Here is an 18,626-nt window from a genome sequence, read left to right as displayed (position 1 = left end):
ATATATTACACAAATGATAACATTATTATTATACAAGATAATGCTTGGTGCTTACCCTCAAGAAACTTACGGACAGACCAGGCACAGTGGCTCACGCCTGTAATCCCAGCACTTTGGAAGGCTGAGGCAGACGGATCACAAGTTCGGGAGATTGAGGCCATCCTGGCTAACATGGTAAAACCCCATCTCTACTAAAAATACAAAAAATTAGCTGAGTGTGGTGGCGTGCCTGTAGTTCCAGCTACTCAAGAAGGCTGAGGCAGAAGAATCGCTTGAATCCGGGAGGCAGAGGATGCAGTGAGCCGAGATTGCGCCACTGCACTCCAGCCTGGGCGACAGAGTGAGGCTCTGTCTCAAAAATAAAATAAAATAAAATAAATAAAATAAAATAAATAAATTTACAGACAATATAAAAAGAAAGGCTGGGTGTGGTGGCTAATGCCTGTAATCCCAGCACTTTGGGAGACTGAGGCAGGAGGATCACCTGAGCCCAGGAGTTCAAGACCAGCCTGGGCAACCCAGTGAGGCCCCATCTCTACAAAAATTTAAAAACATTAGTCAGGCATGGTGGTGCACATCTGTACTCCCAGCTACCTGGGAGACTGAGGCAGGAGAATCACTTGAGCCCAGGAGGTTGAGGCTACAGTGAGCCGTGATTGTGCCACTGCATGCCAGCCTAGGTGACAGAGCAAGACCCTGCCAAAAAAAAAAAAAAAAAAAGAATGGACAGGTATGTGGAAAAGATAGTTCCAATACTGTTCCAATACTGTTTCACTGTAGCTCATATCAGATAATTTACCACTTAAAAATATAGGATCATGGGCCGGGCGCAGTGGCTCATGCCTGTAATCCCAGCACTTTGGGAGGCCGAGGCGGGCACATCACGAGGTCAGGAGATTGAGACCATCCTGGCTAACGTGGTGAAACCCCATCTCTACTAAAAATACAAAAAAGTAGCTGGGCGTGGTGGCGGGCGCCTGTAGTCCCAGCTACTCGGGAGGCTGAGGCAGTAGAATGGTGTGAACCCGGGAGGCAGAGCTTGCAGTGAGCTGAGATTGCACCACTGCACCCCAGCCTGGGGGACAGAGCAAGACTCCGTCTCAAACAAAATAACAAAACAAACAAACAAAAAAATAGGGTCATCTGTGCTGTTCATTATTATAATAATGTTTGTCTCATCTTCCAAAGTAGATTGCAGGCTCCTTGCGGGTAAGGCCCATGTCTTCTTTTTCGTCCCACAGCAACTTATATGGAGTTCAGAAAAACCTTGTCTGTTACCATTTATGGAGGGCTCTCTGTCGACTAGGCACTTTGTTAAGATCTTTTTTTTTTTTTTTTTTTTTTTTTGAGATGGAGTCTCACTCTGGTGCCCAGGCTGGAGTGCAGTGGCGTGATCTTGGCTCACTGCAACCTTTGCCTCCCGGGTTCAAGCGATTCTCCTGCCTCAGCCTCCCGAGTAGCTGGTACTACAGGTGTGTGTCACCACGCCTGGCTAATTTTTTGTATTTTTAGTAGAGAGGGGGTTTCACTGTTTTAGCCAGAATAGTCTCGATCTCCGGACCTCATGATCTGCCCGCCTCGGCCTCCCAAAGTGCTGGGATTACAGGTATGAGCTACTGTGCCTGGCCGAGATCTTTCAGATATATTATATTATGGAATCTTTGAAACTATCCTATGAGGTAATTTTATTTTATTTATTTATTTTACTTTAGTTGAGACAGAGTCTTGCTCTGTTGCCTAGGCTGGAGTGCAGTGGCGCTATCTCGGCTCACCACAACTTCTGCCTCCTGGACTCAAGCGATTCTCCTGCCTCAGCCTCTCGAGTAGCTAGGATTATAGGTGCCCACCACCACACCCAGCTAATTTTTGTATTTTGTATTTTTAGTAGAGATGGGGTTTCACCATGTTGTCCAGGCTGGTCTTGAACTCCTGACCTCAGGTGATCCACCTGCCTCGGCCTCTCAAAGTGCTGGGATTACAGGCATGAGCCACCATGCCTGGGCTTTATGAGGTAATTTTATAATTTCAGTTTTACAAATGAAGAAACTGAGGCACAGAGTGGAATAGCTTTCATGAGGCCTCTCAGCTGCTGAGTGGTGGAATCAAAATTTGAACCTTGATTTATCTTTTCAACCTATATTCTTCTTTAAAAATAATTTTTATTGTGTATCTTTGAGGTTTACAACATGCTGTTATAGGATACAGATATAGATAGTAAAATGGTTACTATAGTGAAGCTGATTAACATATCTATCATCTCATAGTTACTTTTTTTGTGACAAGAGCAGCTAAAATCTACTTACTTAACACAAATTTCAGAGCAATGCGATTTTATGAACTTAGCCCTAATGTTGTGCATTAGATTTCTAAATGTGTTCATCCTGCACATCTGCTATTTTGTGTCCTTTGACCTACATGTCCCCATTTCCTCTCCCCCTCCCCCTTGCCATGGTAACCACTGTTTTATTCTCTGTCTCTGTGTAATTGAGATTTTTTTTTTTTAAATCCACGTATAGGTGAGATCATGCAATATTTTTATTTCTGTGTCTGGCTTAATTCACTCAGCACATGTCTTCTAGGTTCATCCAAGTTCTGGCGCAAATGACAGGATCTCCTTTTTTAAGGCTGAATAATATTCCTGTGTGTGTGTGTCTGTGTGTGTACACATCATATTTTCTTTATCCATTTGTCCATAGATGGACATTTAGGTTGTTTCTATATCTTGGCTATTGTGAATAATGCTTCAAGGAGCATGGGAGTGCAGATGTGTTTATGAGGTGGTGATTTCATCTCCTTGGGGTATTCACCCAGATGAGAAATTGCTGAAAAGCCCATATTCTTAACGACTAGGCTGAGAGTTTTGGAAATTTGTTGACTGGTTACTAAACTAATCTCGCAGCCTGGAGTACTTAGTGCTGAGCTTAAGAGGAGGTATGAGGTAAGGTATTAGAGAGCTCTGAGGGGTGACAGGGAGGTTTTGGGCTCTTACCATGTTTCTGGGGGACAAGAGGACAAGAGCAGATACAGGAACGCCCTGAGAGCTTTAGCTCTAGGACAGGCCCCTAACAGGACCTGTGACCTTTGCAAGTGAAACGCGGCCACTGCCCAACCTGCAGCGTGGTAGGAAGTGAGCCGGTGGATAAACACTCCAAGTTCTCTCTCTTTCACCCTTTGATTTCCTGCCACTCACATCGGTTTCATCCAACCAGATGCCAAAAGGTGAGGGAGTCAGCTCATGCTATCAGCAGCCTGGACGCAGAGCAGACAAGGATGAATCTGAGGGGCAAAGAGAGCATCCTCTGCCTTTATCCACAGATGTACTTAGAAACTGCTAGGAACACAATCCACGATGCTATCCATAGAGAAATATCTAAATAAACTGTGATGTGTCCGTGCTAGGAAATCCTAGGCAGGAGTTGAAAAGACAGAACAGGTCAATAGTTATGGTGTGGAGAGATTGCTGAGACCTGTTGTTGAGTGGTGAAGTAAACTGCAGAAAAATGCCTAGAGTAGGATGGCATGTTTGCAATACTCACCAACCCCCCAACCACATACACTATCATAAGTCTATTAAGGTGCAGCGCAGTGGCTCACGCCTATAATCCCAACACTTGTGCGGTGGCTCACGCCTGTAATCCCGACACTTTGGGAGGCCGAGGCGGGCAGATCACCTGAGGTCAGGAGTTCCAGACCAGCCTGGCCAACGTGGTGAAACCCCATCTCTACTGAAAATACAAAAATTAGCCGCGCATGATGGCACATGCCCGTAATCTCAGCTACTCTGGGAGGATGAGGCAGGAGAAACGCTTGAACCTGGGAGGTGGAGGTTGCAGTGACCCGAGATCACACCATTGCACTCTAGCCTGGGTGGTAAGAGCGAAACTTTGCCTCAAAAAAAAAAAAAGTCTATTAAATGCCCCATGTCTTTTATGGTATTTTGTTATATGTATATGTCCATATGCAAAGTTTGGAATAATATACATCAAACTGGTAAGAGTGGTTTGCTCTGGAGAGGTGGGAGGCGGTTCAAGATTCGGGGGTTGGTCAAAGGGGACTTCAGTTGTGGTAGATAGTACTGGCTGCTTAGTAACAGCCATTTCCCACTCACCCCCTTCTTTAATGCTAACAACTCAAATCTTGTTCAGGTATCAAAGGGCAGCATTGTGCTCAGGGAAGGTAGGTCCAGGTGTCAAATCATGATTGATCTAAGCCAAGTATGCTTATACCACTGCCCTTTGCCTGTGATTTGTCTAGGGGTAGGCATGTGACCTAGTCTGCTATTGACTATTTTTTTTTTTTGGCTTCCAATTCTGTTTTAATTTTGTTTCTTTGTATGTCTTTCCTTAAATATAGTCCATCACCTTGGCTCAGTGCATGTCACCAACAATTCTCCAAGAATTTCAGAGTTTGGACCTCAGTGGCGTGGCTGGCCCCAGATTATCTATGCAGGGAGGCCTGTACCTGTGACAGTCAGCTGCAGCAGGGGGCCGCCCATCTTCTGTGCTTTGTGGTACGTATCTGTGTCGCCAAAGCAGCGGCCCCAGTACAGCAAGCCTTCCTTCTTCTGCTCCTTCCAGCAGTTGTTCCAGAGGTTGGCGATATAATCATCTTCCACATTCTGTTTGACTGTTTGGAGGCTGGAGCCTGTGTACTCCTCGGAGAAAGTGCTCAGGTGATCAGTGACTCGCCTGTGATGTGGCCCACAGACAGTCTTGGGCTCAGACTGTAGGGTGGACTGCAGACCATGAGCTGGCTGAGAGCTGACACGAGGATGAGGGTGGGCATCGGCTGCACAAACACCCCCAGCCCGCCGCCACTCTGCTTCTCCCTGGGGCCCTGCCTTTGTTGGGAGGTATAGCGCATGCGGCCATTGCTGTAGATGTGGACTTTACTAGAAGGGAAGCCACTGCCAAAGAACATGTTGAAAAGGTCTTCGGGGGAGATGTCAACCTCAAAGCCACGGTGGAAGTCCCCTGCCGATGCCGGGCCTGGCTGCCCAGCTCCTGTTATAGCCGAAGTGGTCATACTGCTTCCTCCTTCTTTCTCTCTCTCTCTCTCTCTCTCTCTCTCTCTCTCTTCTTCCCTCCCTCCCTCCCTCCCTTCCTTCCTTCTTTCCTTCTTTCTTTTCTGACACAGTCTTGCTCTGTCGCCTAGGCTGGAGTGCAGTGCTCGATCTCAGTACACTGCAACCTCTGCTTCCTGGGTTCAAGCAATTCTCCTGCCTCAGCCTCCCGAGTAGCTGGGATTACAGACATGGGCCACCACGGCCGGCTCATTTTTGTATTTTTAGTAGAGACAGGGTTTCACCATGTTGGCTAGGCTGGTCTCAAACCAGCTGGTCTCAAACTCCTGACCTCATGATCTGCCCACCTCGTCCTCCTAAAGTGCTGGGATTACCGGCATGAGCCACTGCGCCGGGCCACACTGCTTCCTCTTCTCCGGGTTGCTGAGTACTGCATATGCTGCTTCAGTGGCGCCAGGTGCATGGTTCTTGTCTGGGTGGAATTTGAGGGCCAGTTTGTGGTAGGCCTTCTTCAGTTCCTCATCTGAGACCCCTCTACTCGCCCCCAGGATCTCATAGTAATCCTTACATTGCTTGACCCTTTCCACAGCTGCAACTCCTTCTTCAGTGTAGCCTTTGGTGCTCTCTTCTCCTCCAGCTTCACCATTGGCCTAGGGAGTATCGGTCCCACCTGCTTTCCTGTGGGTGGCATGGGTTGCATCTGTGGGTTGGGGTTAGTCACCAGCAGTTTGTGGTTCCTAGTTGAGGGACTCCATCGAGATGCAAACTCGCGGCATTGGGTACAGCCACTGTGCCTTCTGCAGGAAGAGGAGCGCCTGGTCGGGCTGGTTGCGCTGGATGGCCTTGAGGGCAATGCTGATACAGAGCTCGGCTTCATCCTTGTTGGATTACATGGCAGAACCAGAGTATGGAACCTGCTGGTGACTTTTAAGAAGTATTTTTGTTGTTGTTGTTCTAATAACAGACAGGGTATATAGTAGATGAAGTAAGTAGATGAAGATGAAGAGTTCTGCTTCTCCCTTTCCTTTCTGCCTTGGGATGGAGTTTTTGAAAATGTGATGCTTGGAGTTACAGCAACCATCTTTTGACCCAGGGGAAAAGGCCAGGAGAGGCCGGGCATGGTGGCTCACGCCTGTAATCCCATGACTTTGGGAGGCCGAGGCGGGCAGATCACAAGGTCAGGAGTTCAAGACCAGCCTGACAAACATGGTGAAACTCTGTCTCTACTAAAAATAAAAAATTAGCTGGATGTGGTCCGAGCACCTGTAGTCCCAGCTGCTCGGGAGGCTGAGGCAGGAGAAATCCTTGAACCTGGGAGGCAGAGGTTGTGGTGAGCCAAGATTGCACTCCTACACTCCAGCCTGGGCAACAGAGCAAGACTCCCTCTCAAAAAAAAAAAAAAAAAAAAAAAAAAAAAAGCCAGGAGAAATGGAGAAATGTAGAGACATCAGCTTAGCATCTTAATTTTTTTGTTTTTGTTTGTTTTGTTTTCTTTTTTTTTGAGACGGAGTTTCACTCTTGTTGCCCAGGCTGGAGTGCAGTGGCATGACCTCAGCTCACCACAACCTCCACCTCCCTGGTTCAAGCAATTCTCCTGCCTCAGCCTCCTGAGTAGCTGGGATTACAGGGATGTGCCACCATGCCTGGCTAATTTTGTATTTTTTTTTTTTTTTTAGTAGGGGGGGTTTCTCCATGTTGGTCAAGCTGGTTTTGAACTCCTGACCTCAGGTGATCCACCGGCCTCTGCCTCCCAAAGTGCTGGGATTATAGGCATGAGCCACTGCACTCTGCCTTTTTTTTTTTTTTTTTTTTTGAGACAAGATCTCTTGCTCTATCACTCAGGCTGGAGTTCAGTGGCACCATCATAACTCACTGCAGCCTCAAGCTCCTGGGCTCAACCCATCCTCCTGCCTCAGCTTCCTGTGGTGGAAACCACAAGTATGTGCCACCACACCTGGCTAATTTTTTATTTTTTATAGAGATGGGGGTCTGACTATATTGCCCAGGCTGGTCTTGAATTCCTGGGCTCAAGCAATCCTCCTGCCTCATCCTCCCAACCTGCTGGGATTATAGGCATAATCCTGGCCCACCCCAGCATCTTGATACCTTCTTTCTTTTCCAAAGCAGAAACTGTTTTTCTCCAAACTTATTGTTACCTGAGATATTTAAAAGCCTTTGTTTCTTAAACTACTGTTAGCCAGGTGTTCTGTTACAATAAAACACATCCTAACCAACATAGCAGTTTAATCTGAAGTGATGTATTTTATTTATTTATTTATTTATTTATTTATTTATTTATTTATTTATTTTGAGACGGAGTTTCGCTCTTGTTGCCCAGGCTGGAGTGCAATGGCGCTATCTCAGCTCACCACAACCTCTGCCTCCCAGGTTTAAGTGATTCTCCTGCCTCAGCCTCCCGAGTAGCTGGGATTACAGGTGCGTGCCACCATGCCTGGCTAATTTTGTATTTTTAGTAGAGATGTGATTTCTCCATGTTGGTCAGGCTGGTCTCGAACTCCCAATCTCAGGTGGTCCGCCCACCTCGGCCTCCCAAAGTGCTGAGATTACAGGTGTGAGCCACCAAGCCCAGCCCTGAAGTGATGTATTTTCTCAGTAGAATTTATTCATGCATTACTTGGGTAATTACACATTTTTTGAAGGAGGATAAAACCCCTTAGGCATTTGTACTTCATCTTCAGAGTTGACCTGATCCACCTTCTGCTGACTCTCTGACTCCCTCTACCCTTCGGGGCTCTTGTTTGCCTCTGCTGCTGGTCTCTGGGCTGCCAGCTGAACTGCTTTGATTGACAACTCAGGTGTACAAGACTTTTGGAATACACACTTTAGCCTTCCTGGGGCTGCTCCATCCTTCGTACTCCCTCAGGCTGGGGGACCTACTGTTTGGGGCTGCCCTTTCCACGGCACTTTCTTCAGGGAGGGACTTGCCGTTTGGTAACTGACCCCCCCTTGCCCCCACCACTTCTCTTCTGGGGAGATGGAAGAGCTGCAGCATAGGAGAAGCTGGGGAACAGGCCCAAAGCCAAGGGCCCCAGAGTCTAGGTGGGATTCCTTTGGCTCTGGCCCTGGGCCTGGCATCTGAATATTATAGAGAAACTCATTCTAGGTTTATCCAGGGGTTCTTGCATCACCTGTGATTTCTGAGGATGCTTTTAAATCACTAGTATTCACTGCCTCTACTGGAACTTCTGTACACTGGATTTTATTCCTCCCAGCTATGAGGGCTTGTGAAAATATCTTAAAGAGTAGAGTAAGTAGCTCGGGCAGGCTTGCATTTGCGGAAGGCCACCCTCATGGATGGAAGACTGGTGGGAGGCCCTTGTGATAGGCTGAGGGAGACAGGCTGAGGTTTTAGTTGGGGCCCAAGTTGGGGATGGAGGGGAGGAGATGGGTGTGTTTCCCCCTTCCCTTCTCTGTGGGCAATGCTCCACATATGGCGGCAAGGAAAGTTTTCTGCATTCTTCAAAGCATGAGGAGAGATCTTTTGGACGCTGTTTCCACGGGTGTTTCGGGGAGCCCTCTGTAATAAGGGTTCCCTTTGTGGCAGCTGGCAGTCAGTTCCAAGCTCATCATTTTGTTGCAGCAGGACTTGGCAAGGGCATGGGAGAACAGGACTTCTGCTGTTCGTTTTCCACTCTGAGCTCTGCACCCCTACCTATGACGGCTACCTCTTTCCTCCATCCCGTTCCAACTGTCCTCTTCCTGCTCGTTCTTTTGTCCAAACCTGTGGGAGGCTGCATTCAAGTTCACAGAAAAGGGGTACCTGTAGTCAAAAAGGGTAGGAGGTTGGGAGGAGAGGATTAAGGAAAAGCCAACTTTTGCCTCAGATGCCCGGCTGCTTTATTATGCATGCTTTCCTCTTTCTCACTGTTTTTTGGAAAGGCTGAAAATAAACACTTTTGTAATACTGACTTGTAGTTCACACTTTCCTGACAAGTTACTCAAACTGCAGCCACAGCCGCTTAAAGAGAAGCTTGACGCAAGCCTTATTCAGCAGGCACTTTCTAATTCAGAATGTTCCGAGGCAGTTGATCTTGCTACTTCTAAACTAGTGAAGGGACTGAGGAGGGGGCACATTGCTGAACCTGGGAGCCCTGGGCCAGCACTCACCACCAGCGAGTCCACCAGCATCTCTACCACAAAGTCAAGCTTTTGAGACTGCTGGGTCCTCAGGGCTGTTACTCAGCACACTTATTCAAGAAATGTCACAGAGTCATCAAAAATCTCACTTGGAAGAAACTATGAACATCTCTCAATTCAAGATCCTTTTTCTGTAGGCCAGAGAAGTGACTTCCCTGCTTAAAATGAACAGAACTATTAGTGGAGGAGCCAGGGATACAGCCGCAAACTCTGGAAACTTCCCATTGAGCCATGCTTTGTTAATTTCATGGATTTGATTTATTACATTTCAGTTTTTATCACAAAACCTTTCAAACACACACAAAAGTTGAGAGAAGAGTATAATGAACATCTATGTACCCGTCACTCGATGTCAGTACCGGTTGCCGATTCGATGTTGTCTTATCTAGTCCCCATTTTCCCCCACTGCAACCAGACAGACATCGTAACACTTTATCCACGAGTACAGCAATATGTGTCTCTAACAGAAAGCTTTAAAAAATACTGTAACCATAGTTACCATTATCACATCCACAAAATTAGCGTTATTTCTTAGTGTCATAATACCTTCGAACTCAGTTTTCTCCGGTTGTGTCAAAAATGTCTTTTTGCAGTTTGTTTAAATGAGAATCCAAACAAGTCCACACATTGTGTTCGTTGACATTTTTTAAGGGCTTTTATACTGTCATGGTCCCTCCCCTATACCTTCCCCATGCCATTTGTTTGTTGACATAGTTGGGTCATCTGTCCTTCAGAACTTCCCACGTTCTGAACGTGGCTGGTATATTCTGCTGGTGTCCTTCAACCTATTTTTCCATCCTGTTTCCTGTACATTGGTGCTGAAGATGTAGACAACAGTGATTCTCAGCTGGGGGAGACTCTGCTTCCCTCACCTCCCAGGGGACATTGGCAATGTCTGGAGACTTTTGGTTGTCACACCTGGGGGTGGAGGTGCTACAGGCATCTAGTGAGTAGAGGCCAGGGATGCTGCTAAACATCCTGCAGTTCACAGGACAGCTGCCCACAAGAAAGAATTGTGTGTCCCCAAATGTCAGTAGTGCTGAGGTTGAGAAACCCTGACCGGGAGACTTGAGATTCAAGTTTTGCTTTTTTTTTTGGCAAGGATATTTCATAGGTGGAATCGTGTACTTCCTGCTGCATCGTATCAGGAGGACACTGTGTCTGATGTTAAGGTGATGTTAAGGTTGATCAGTGGATTCAGGAGGTGTCAACCTCACACATCATAAAATTAGCCAAATGGGCATGTTTTGAGAGTAAAAGGGAGTGCTATTAATAGATGAAAACTGGGAATGTTTCTGGCAAACACAGACATGTGATTATCCTACCCATTGATTTTTCAAGAACTTTATTCATCTCTAATGAATTTTCTTTCACTTTTTCCCCAGTTTTAATCAAAGTTACATGGGCACATAATTTTTTTATTTTTAAATTAATATATTTTTAAGAGACAAGGTCTCACTCTGTTACCCAGGTTGGAGTGCAGTGCTTGATCATAGCTCACTGTAGCATCAAACTCCTGACTTCAAGTGATCTTCCCACCTCAGCTTCCCAAATAGCTAGATAGATGCGTGTCACATGCCTGGATAATTTCTTTTTTTCTTTTGTAGAAACAGAGTCTTGCTACGTTACCCAGCGTGGTCTGGAACTCCTGGCCTCAAGTGATTCTCTCACCTTGGCCTCCCAAAGTGCTAGGATTACAGGCATAAGCCGCCATGCTCGGCCCACGGGCACATAATTTAAAGAGCCACATAATTCTCCTACACTTGTTGCTGCAGTAATTTCCTCATTCCTCCCTATTTTCCTTTCCTAAGAGGCAACCACTTTCAATTCTTTCAGCTGATTCTTGTAATATTTATCCTCACACATCCTAATTTGCTTAAATTGCTACTTCATGGTTTTTCTGGTTTTGGCATTTTAAAAGGACTTCTTTCTAAAGAATATAATGTATCTTTCTGACAGTGCTCTCCAGCCCCCTGTACAAGCCTTTCTTGACCTTTCATGTTCTCAGAACAGTGAAATTCTAATTTTAGCTGTCTGCTTATATTTAAGAGTAGGGTATTAAAAAGCCAAATAGAGGCTCTGATCTTGTGAGTGGAGCTTGTTGACTGCTATCTTCCCCGTAGGGTTATCTGGCTCTGCTACCTCCAATGTCAGGATGTTTGAGTATTTCTTCTTGGGCCAGTAAGTCTTCCAGTCTTCTGCTCAAGGAGATAGACCTGGCTGCCAGGGTCCTGGGACCCAGGTAGGGCTAAAGAGCAGTGAGTCTCAGCATTCGTTCTGTGGACTTTCCTTTTTTTGTTGTAATTCCTTGCCATCAATGGTGCCCGCTGTCCTCCAGTCAGTCCTTAGAGGCTCCATTAACTTCCTCCAGAGAATAAACCTTAAGCCTAGTGGCAGGATTGTGGGAGGGCAGTTGCCCAGTTGCACAGAGTTGGGGAAGGCAGCTAAGGATCAAATTGTTATTTTTTTTAAAAAAAAACAGTTTTATTGAGATATAATTGACATAAAATAAATGTCACTTATTTAAAATGTACAATTTGATAAGTTTTGACATATGTATACACCCATGAAATTATAAACAGTCAAGATAATGAGCACCTGGGCATGGTGGCTCATGCCTGTAATCCCAGCATTTTGGGAGTCCAAGGGAGGAGGATGACTTGAGTCCAGGAGTTTGAGAACAGCCTGGGCAACAAAGTGAGACCTCCGTCTCTACAAAAAATTTAAAAATTAGCCGGGCATAGCTGGGCGCGGTGGCTCACGCCTGTAATCCCAGCACTTTGGGAGGCCGAGGCAGGTGGATCACGAGGTCAGGAGATCGCGACCATCCTGGCTAACATGGTGAAACCCCGTCTCTACTAAAAAAAAAAATACAAAAAATTAGCTGGGCTTGGTGGTGGGCGCCTGTAATCCCAGCTACTCGGGAGGCTGAGGCAGGAGAATGGCGTGAACCCAGGAGGAGGAGCTGGGAGTGAGCCAAGATCGTGCCACTGCACTCCAGCCTAGGTGACAGAGCGAGACTCCATCTCAAAAAAAAAAAAAAAAAAATTAGCTGGGCATGGTGGTGCATGCCTGTAGTCCCAGCTACTCAGGAGGCTGAGGTGGGAGGATCACTTGAGCCTGGGAGGTCGAGGCTGCAGTCAGTGAGCTGTGATCACCCCACAGCCCTCCAGCCTGAGTGACAGAGTGAGACCCTGTCCCCCACCTAAAAAAAAAAAAAAAAAGACAGTGAGCATATTAGTTGCCCCTCAAGATTCCGCTGCCTACTCAGGCAACTGCTGATCTGCTTTCTGCCACTAGATTGGTTTGCATTTTCTAAGATTTTATGTAAATGTAATCATATAGTACTTGCTCTTTTTAGTGGGGAGGGATTCTGCCTTTTTTCACTCAGCATAATTACTTTGAGATTCATTCATGTCGTTGAGTACATCAATAGTTCATTTCTTTTTATTGTTAAGTGGTATCTCGTTGGATTCATACACCAGAATTCGTTTATTCATTTAGTTGTTGAAGGATATCTGGATTGTTTCCAGTTTTTGGTTATTACAAATAATGCTGCTATGAACATTCATGTTCAGGTTTTCGTGTGGACATGGTTTTTCATTTTTCTTGGGTTAACACCTAGGAATGGAATGGCTGAGCCATATGGCAGGTGCATGTTTAACTTTTTTTTTTAGTTGAACTTTGAACAACATGTTTAACCTTTAGTGAAACTGCCACACTGTTCTCCAAACTGGTTGTACCATTTCATATTTCCACCAGCAGTGAACCAGAAAGTTCTAGGTTGCTCAACATCTTGCCAACATGTGATTTGGTCAGTCGCTTAAATTTTAGATATTCTAATGAGTATGTAGTGGTATCTCATGGTTTTAATTTGCATTTCCTAATGACTAATGATGTTGAGCATCTTTGCATGTGCTTATTTGCCATCTGTATATCCTCTTTGGTAAATCGTTCAAATCTCTTGCCCATTTATAAAATTTGGTTGTTTTGTTTTTTTATTGAGTTTTGAGATTTCTTTACATATTTTGGATACAAATCTGTTATCAAATGTGTGACTTGCATATATTTGCTCCTAGTCTGCAGCTTGCCTTTTCATTCTCCTAACAATGTCTTTCAAAGAGCAAATGTTCTCAGTTTTATTTCTTTTTTTCTCCATAAGAGATTTTAGAATCTTCCATAAATGTTCTTAATTTTGATGAAGTCCAATGTATTGATTTTCTTTTATTGATTTTGCTTTTGGTGCTGTTTCTAAGAAATATTTGCTTAACCCAAGGTCACAAAGAGTTTCTTTTGTGTGTGTGTGTGTGTGTTTCCTTAGATATTAATGGTTTTAGGTTTAGGTCTGTGATCCATTTTGAGTAAATTATTTTTAATTAATTTTCTTTCTTTCTTTTTTTTTTTAAAAGAGACAGAGTCTCGGCCGGGCGCCCTGGCTCACATCTGTAATCCTACCACTTTGGGAGGCCGAGGTGGGCGGATTGCCTGAGCTCAGGAGTTCATGACCAGCCTGGGCAACACGGTGAAACCTGGTCTCTACTAAAATATAAAAAAATTAGCTGAGCATGGCAGCATGTGCCTGTAGTCCCAGCTACTTGGGAGGCTGAGGCAGGAGAATTGCTTGAACCCGAGAGGCAGAGGTTGCAGTGAGCCGAGATTGCACCGCTGCACTACTCTAGCCTGGGCGATAGAGCGAGATTCTGTCTCCAAAAAAAAAAAAAAAAAAAAAAAAAAGGAGACAAAATCTCACTCTGATGTCCAGGCTGGAATTCAGTGGCACGATCATAGCTCACTGCAGCCTTGAAGCCAGGGCTGAAATGGTCCTTTTACCTCAGCCTTTGGAGTAGCTGGGACTACAGGGGAGTGCCATGTTCCTGAACCATTTTCAGTTAATTTTTTCTGTATAGTGTGAGATGGGTCAAAGTTCTGGGTTTTTTTTTTCTTTTTTGTACATGGATATCCAATTATTTCAACACTATTTGTCAAAAAAGACTGTTTTCCCCATCAAATTGCCTTTGCACTTACGCAAGTTACTGTTTCTTAGTCTCTAATCTATTTTTCTATTTGTCTCTTTTGAATTCAGTACCACACTATGTTGATTATTGTAGCTTATATTAAGTCTTAAAGTTACATAGGGTAAATTCTCCATATTTATTCTTCTTTTTCAAAGTTGAATTGGTTATTCCAAATCTTTTGCATTTCTAAATGAATTATATTTTTATTTTTTATTATCTTTTTTTTTTGAACAGAGTCTTGCTCTGTCATGCAGGCTGGAGGCAATGGCACGGTCTCAGCTCACTGCAACCTCTACCTCCCGGGTTCAAGCCATTCTCCTGCCTCAGCCTCCCAAGTAGCTGGGACTACAGGCATGCGCCACCACACCCGGCTAATTTTTTTCTTTTCAGTGGAGACGGGGTTTCACCTTCTTGGACAGGCTGGTCTTGAACTCCTGATCTCAAGTGATCTGCCCACCTCAGCCTCCCAAAGTGCTGGGATTATAGGCATGAGCCACCACGCCTCCCTCCACCCCTAACCCCGCCCCAAGTAGCAGTGGTGCGAACACGGCTCACTGCAGCCTCCACCTCCTGGGCTCAAGTGATCTTCCTGCTTCAGCAACCTCCCTCCACCCCTAACCCTGCCCCAAGGCATGAGCCACCGCGCCTGTCCCTAAATGAATTATATGATCAGCTTGTCAATTTTAAAAAACACATTGTTAATGTAAAAATGAATCATATAATGTAAAATGTAAATGTTTAATGTATACATATATGTATGATTTAATGTGTAATATAAAAAAATATAAAAAGCCTGCTGGGATTTTGACTTGGATTTATTATAGCTATAGATTAAATTGGGGAAAATTTACATCTAACCAAGTTCAGTGTTGGATATAAGTGGTAACAGCAGACATTCTTTCCTTGTTCTGATATTGGGGAAAGCAGTCAGTCTTTCACCATTAAGTATGATGCTAGCTGTAGGGTTTTCGTAGTTATCCATTATCAGGTTGTAGAAGTTCCCATCTGTTCCTAGTTTGTTGAAAATTTTCATCAGGAATGGAGGTTAAATGCTTATTTTGTATGTATTGAGCTGGTCACATGGTTTTCTTTTTAAATTTTTGTTTGTTTGTTTTTTTATTTGTTTGAGACGGAGTCTTACTGTGTCACCCAGGCTGGAGTGCAGTGGCGTGATGTTGGCTCACTGTAACCTCCACCTCTGGGGTTCAAAAGATTCTCCTGCCTCAGCCTCCCGAGTAGCTGGGTTTACAGGCACCTGCCACCACACGTGGCTAATTTTTTTGTATTTTTAGTAGAGATGGAGTTTCACCATGTTGGCCAGCCTGGTCTTGAACTCCTGATCTCAAGTGATCCTCCCACCTTGGCCTCCCAAAGTGCTGGGATTACAGGTGTGTGCCACCACACCTTACCTTTAATTTGTTAATATAGTGAATTAAATTGATTGATTTTCAAATGCTTTTTTTTTGAGACAGGGTCTCACTTTTTCTCTCTGGCTGGAGCAGTGGTGCGAACACAGCTTACTGCAGCCTCGACCTCCGGGGCTCAAGTGATCTTCCTGCTTCAACAACCTCCCGCCACCCCTAACCCTGCCCCAAGTAGCTGGAACTATGAGCATGTGCCACTGTGCCCGGCTAATTTTTTTTTTTTTCTTTTTTTGTAGAGACAGGGTTTCGCTACGTTGCCCAGGTTGGTCTTGAACCCCTGAGCACCAGCAATCCTCCCACCTCGGCCTCCCAAAGTTCTGGGATTACAGGCATGAGCCACCATGTGCAGCCAAGATTTTTCTTCTCTTTTTTCTTTTTCTTTCTTTCTTTCTTTCTTTTTTTTTTTTTTTTTTTTTTTTTTTTGAGACGGAGTCCGGCTCCGTCCCCTGGGCTGGAGGGCAGTGGTGCAATCTCGGCTCACTGCAACCTCCACCTCCCGGGTTCAAGTGATTCTTGTGCCTCAGCCTCCTGAGTAGCTAGAACTGCAGGCACGCCACCATGCCCAGCTAATTTTTTTGTATTTTTAGCAGAGACGGGGTTTCACCATGTAGGTCAGGCGGGTCTCGAACTCCTGACCTCAGGTGATCTGCCTGCCTTGGCCTCCCAAAGTGCTGGGATTATAGGCGTGAGCCACTGTGCCCCACCCTGAAATTTTTCAAATGTTAAACTAATCTTGCAATTCTGGGATAAAGCCTTCTTGGTTAAAATACATGATTCTTTTTGTATATAATTGAAATCAATTTGCTAAAATTTTGTTTTAAGAAATTTGCACCTACATTCATAAGTTTTCTTTTCTTTTTGAGACGGAGTCCCGCTCTGTCGCCCAGGCTGGAGTACAGTGGCGTGATCTCGGCTCACTGCAAGCTCTGCCTCCCGGGTTCAAGCGATTCTCCTGCCTCAGGCTCCCTAGTAGCTGAGATTACAGGCGTGTGCCACCACGTCCGGCTAATTTTTGTGTTTTTAGTAGAGACAGGGTTTCGCCATGTTGGCCAGGATGGTCTCGATCTCTTGACCTTGTGATCCGCCTGCCTCGGCCTCTCAAAGTATTGGGATTACAGGCGTCAGCCACCGTGCCCGGCCTAAGTTTTCTTTTCTTGCAATGTCTTTGGTTTGATTCATAGAATGCTGATCTCATAGGATTCCCCACCCCTCCCTTTAGCTTTCTGGAAGAGTTCATATAGAATTAGTATGACTTCTTTAAAATTTTGGTATTATTATTATTTTTTTCTTCTGCTTACTTCGAGTTTCACTTTCTCTTCTTCTGTAGTTTCTTAAGAAAGAAGGTAGCTATGGGCCGGGCGCGGTGGCTCAAGCCTGTAATCCCAGCACTTTGGGAGGCCGAGACGGGCGGATCACGAGGTCAGGAGATCGAGACCATCCTGGCGAACACGGTGAAACCCCGTCTCTAATAAAAAAATACAAAAAACTAGCTGGGCGAGGTGGCCGGCGCCTGTAATCCCAGCTACTCCGGAGGCTGAGGCAGGAGAATGGCGTAAACCCGGGAGGCGGAGCTTGCAGTGAGCTGAGATCCGGCCACTGCACTCCAGCCTGGGCCACAGAGCGAGACTCCGTCTCAAAAAAAAAAAAAAAAAAAAAAGGAAGCTGAGGTTGTTGATTTGAGCACTCTTTTTCTCCTACTTTAGACAGTTGAGTGCTATGGATTTCCCTCTAAGTTCTGCATTCCCTGCACCCCACCCATTTTGATATGTTGTGTTTTCTTTTGCATCAGTTCACAATGCTAATTTATCTTTGATTTCTTCTTTGACCCATGGGTTAAGAAGTGAGTTATTTAGTTTTCAAACATTTGGGTGTTTTTGAGATTTTATTTATTTGTTTGTTTGTTTATTTTTTTGTCCAAGAGGCATTTTGTTTGTAAATCTCTATTACATCTCTAGAAAAAGAATGCTAGAATTTTCCCTCTTGTGTGTTTTTGTCTTGCTTCTTCATGGTCCATGATGCCAGCTGAGGCTGTCAGTACAATGAAACCAAACTGGTGGGATGGAAGAAGATTACTCTGCCATTTTTCTGGATCTTTGAGTTGCACATCACATCTGGGGCTGATCACGCCACACTTGTTTAGCCTGCCTGTGAGGCAGCTCTTTGATCATCAATGATTTCAGTTTTGCCAATGTAACCATGCTTCATCATCACAGTGAAAAACTGGACGATGACTTCGGAGCACAGCCTAATAAGAACCTGAGTTCGTGACCTCTCTTTTCAGCATTGTTGATGCTCTTGAGAGCATCAGCCTGAACATTCATGCACACCATTGTGGCGGTGCAGAGAGATAAAGGAAAGAGGACGGGAGGGGAGACCACACAGTGTTATTGAGATATATTTTTCCTATTGATTTCATTTTGGTCACAGAGCATACTTTGTATAACTTGAACCCTTTTAAATTATTGAAATTCATTTTATGGCCCAGAATTGGACTATTTTGGTAAATTTTTTTTGTGTACTAAAAAAAAAAATGTATATTCTGCCAATCTTGGGTGGACCTGGAAACTTTCTCAAGCCAGTAAGCCGGGGCACTCAAAGAGCTCATTTTGTTTATTTCCTGTCTCTCAGGAATTGGTATACTTCATTGCCGTATACCCAATGTCTTCAGAACAACTGTTTCATATATTTGTCTATTTTATAAGTTGCATTTGATGGAAGAAGAGTAAATTTGGTCTGCTATTCCATCTTAGCCAAAGTGGAAGTCTCTTTGAACTGCTTTTTAATTGAGTTTTCAACCAATATTCCTTTGCTAGCCCTACCTTAACCTTCCACTTCCAGAAGTAGCTGGTACTGACTATTCCTGAGCCTTTTCGGTGTTCTTAGATGTCAGTTGTGTCGTTTCTTGGCTTTTCTCACTGCTGGTTGTGGAATCTAATAAATACTCTAGCAGAGTTATTAAAGCAGTGCTGACACTACACAGGGGACCCTGAAATTAGACAGTTATGG

At 44.8% G+C, this 18,626-nt stretch overlaps 2 pseudogenes; both read right to left on the bottom strand.

The window, feature by feature from the left end:
• Positions 1-4,437: 4,437 nt before the first annotated feature.
• Positions 4,438-5,931, bottom strand: LOC126933768 (dnaJ homolog subfamily B member 12-like; annotated as a pseudogene).
• Positions 5,932-17,571: 11,640 nt separating this feature from the next.
• On the bottom strand, positions 17,572-17,950 carry LOC126934221 (40S ribosomal protein S15a-like; annotated as a pseudogene).
• Between the last annotated feature and the right edge of the window lie 676 nt (positions 17,951-18,626).

The sequence above is a fragment of the Macaca thibetana genome, chromosome 13 (genome assembly GCF_024542745.1).
Source record: "Macaca thibetana thibetana isolate TM-01 chromosome 13, ASM2454274v1, whole genome shotgun sequence".
In the NCBI taxonomy this organism is placed as follows: domain Eukaryota; kingdom Metazoa; phylum Chordata; class Mammalia; order Primates; family Cercopithecidae; genus Macaca; species Macaca thibetana.
Note: the sequence above shows the minus strand (reverse complement) of the source record. Positions and strands in the feature narration are given on the sequence as shown.